The 2743-nt window shown below is 28.8% G+C and overlaps 1 protein-coding gene across 1 annotated transcript in view; it reads right to left on the bottom strand.

Annotated features, from left to right (window-relative positions):
• The window catches only part of LOC107453608 (very long chain fatty acid elongase 7-like), a gene marked incomplete at its 5' end in the record, with an annotated part of 15553 nt that extends 14121 nt beyond the window's left edge, over positions 1-1432 (bottom strand). The window contains 1 exon segment of the mRNA XM_016070484.3: positions 1342-1432.
• Between the last annotated feature and the right edge of the window lie 1311 nt (positions 1433-2743).

The raw sequence follows: 2743 nt of genomic DNA, 5'->3' as shown, positions 1-2743 counted from the left end.
ATATGTATGTATGTGGTTATCAAAATAATGGAAACACTTGTGAATAAAAGGGACATTTAAGAATTCGCTTCATAAGCGTTAAAATATAATCATAGCTACCAGTTTTTTTTTAATATAAAAAGTACATATATCAGGTGGTATGAGAGAGCTTTAGCTGAGTTGTCTACGTTTTGATTTTTTGTCAGAAGCGTAAAATGTCAGACCTCACATATTTTTAGAGAGGCCAAATTGTAGGAGCCCGACTAGTTGGAGCAACAGTGACCAAACATCCCAGCTTTTAGGCGTTTCTAGAGGTACGGTGTCTAAAGTCGTGACAGCATACACACAGCGCGGAGAGACAAGCTCAGCAAAGCAAAATAGTGAACGGAAGGAGAAGCTGAGTGAAAAAGACCGAAGGGTATTGAAACGGATTGTAATGTCTAAAAAGAAAACAACTGCGGCCAAAGTGACCGCAGCGCTCAATCAGCATCTGGATTTTCCAGTGTCAACAATTACAGTTAGGAGATACCTTCATAATGAGAACATCTACGGCAGAACACATTCAAAATCTAGGGTGTTTCTATTATTTCGATAACCACCTGTATATATATGTATATCGGTTAGGTTACATATATTATGGGTTATTATTATTTTGCAAATTATAGGTTAGTGATCAGTTAAACTACATATTAATCGATAAGAAAATTAAGCTATTGTTATGCACTTCATAATTAAAATACCTTAAAAGGCCGAGATCAAAGCTTTTTACAGTATAACAGCTTTTTTAATTTACATAACTTTACAGCTACAGTTAAAATTAAGATACTTTGAAAGACTGTGACTAAAGATTATCTAAAAAGAGCAGTAATTTCAATCTCTACAATTTTAAAGCAAGAGTTTATGTTTCCAAAATTGAGATACTTAAAAAATGTTTTGATCAAATTTTTTCAGCAAGCAGCATTTTCAATTCTAAAAATTTTAAAGTAAAAGTTTACATTTTAAAATTAAGATACTTTTTAAAGTTTGCGATAAAAGTATTTAGTAGTTGAGCAGCATTTTCAATCTCTATAATTTTAAAATTAAAAATTTATATTTCAAAACTAAGATGCTAATAAAAGCTGTCATCAATACTTTACGGAATTGTACAGTTTAACATCTTAACAACGGTCCCTTTTTGGAACCGCGTCAATGCGACGGATGATAAGTGGTCGACGTTATTCAGGGTTATCAAAAAAATCGATTGTTCGAACTAATATTTCGAACTGATTGTTCAAAACATAAGAATGAATAAATCACCAACAGAATAAACAACAATGTGTAATTACAAACAAGAAAATATAAAAGCATACATAATTTACTTACCTCCTGTTTATTATTTCACAATTTTCTTTAAACGAAAGTAATAATACTTGGGTGCTATTTAAAAGAAAATTTCCATCTAAGTTCCTGATATAGATCTTTTACATAAATATTGAAAATAATAATCTTACGGTCACGAGTATTTTAAGTAACTTCAGATTACTTTTTCTCCCAGACATTTTCAATCCATTCGAGTCCAAAATCGTCATCGTTTACCTCTACTTAATCTTATTTTAGTTCTCAGTGTTTCTAAGGTATTAAAAGAAACACTATAATTCTACTTATATTTGAAAATGCAGACAACCAATGAAAAATCGGGATTACCTTCAAAGTCTGTATCAAGCTGTAAAATCCTACTAATGATTCACTAATGCATGAAAGAATTTTAATACAAAATAACCTTGATATTTTAAAGTCTTCGAACGCAAAATATCTTGTAATTAAGGCAAAATTAGAACGGAATAGTTACACACTTGCTTAAAATATAATTTTTAATATTATTTTTTATTATTGAATTTGATAATTGTGATAAACTGTTTGAATTAGAAATTTTAGAAATTCCTCCCCCCTATTGAAAACTATATTATTTAAAATACGGGTCAATTTTTATATTTTTGATAATAAAACTACGAAATGTGATTTAGGTCGAACAAATAGCGTCTGAGAGTCAATTTTTAGAAAAGCTGGATTGTTAAATATTCACTTTTTTTTCGAGAAATTTGATATTGATGTAGTTGAAAATTTTTGGATTTTGATTTTTAACGGTGTAAAAATTTCAAATAATTTATAATCCAGTACTCTTTCGACTAATACTGAAAAGAATAGTATAATAATACGTAATGACAAAAAAGATTTGTTACGTTGAATAATTTTCGGTTAAGCTAGCTTTATAATTACGTGCATGGAACTTTTTAGAACGGAGTAAAACTTAACGGTGTAAAATTTTCAAATGACTTGAAATCTAATACTCTTTCGACTACTACTACTAATAAAAAAATATTTTTTTACATGGAATTATTTTTGGTTAAATTTTATTTTATAATACAGAACTTTTTAGAACGATGTGAAATTTTCAAGTAACCTACAACCTTGCACTCTTTCGACTAATATTAATAAGAATAATTAAAAAATAAGTAAGAGAGTGTTGCGTACCCCCGCCCACTGTCAATTTCATATGTATAGAATATTTTTTCAAGTTAATGGTACATCGGACATTAATTGTTATATTAAAAAAAGATTATTTTCAAAGTTTCAAGTATTTACGTAGCTGGTAGCATGGTAAGCAATAGTTTTCAAAATATGTTGAATACAGTAGTCATGAAGTTAAGAAAAATTGGTTGAATGTTTCGATTAAACTTCATTTTGATAGTAAAAAAATAATTTTCTCTATACATACAGCATTAAA

This window comes from Parasteatoda tepidariorum, chromosome 3 (genome assembly GCF_043381705.1).
Source record: "Parasteatoda tepidariorum isolate YZ-2023 chromosome 3, CAS_Ptep_4.0, whole genome shotgun sequence".
Classification (NCBI taxonomy): Eukaryota; Metazoa; Arthropoda; class Arachnida; order Araneae; family Theridiidae; genus Parasteatoda; species Parasteatoda tepidariorum.
The sequence above is the reverse complement of the archived record's forward strand: the minus strand, read 5'-3'. Positions and strand labels throughout refer to the sequence as shown.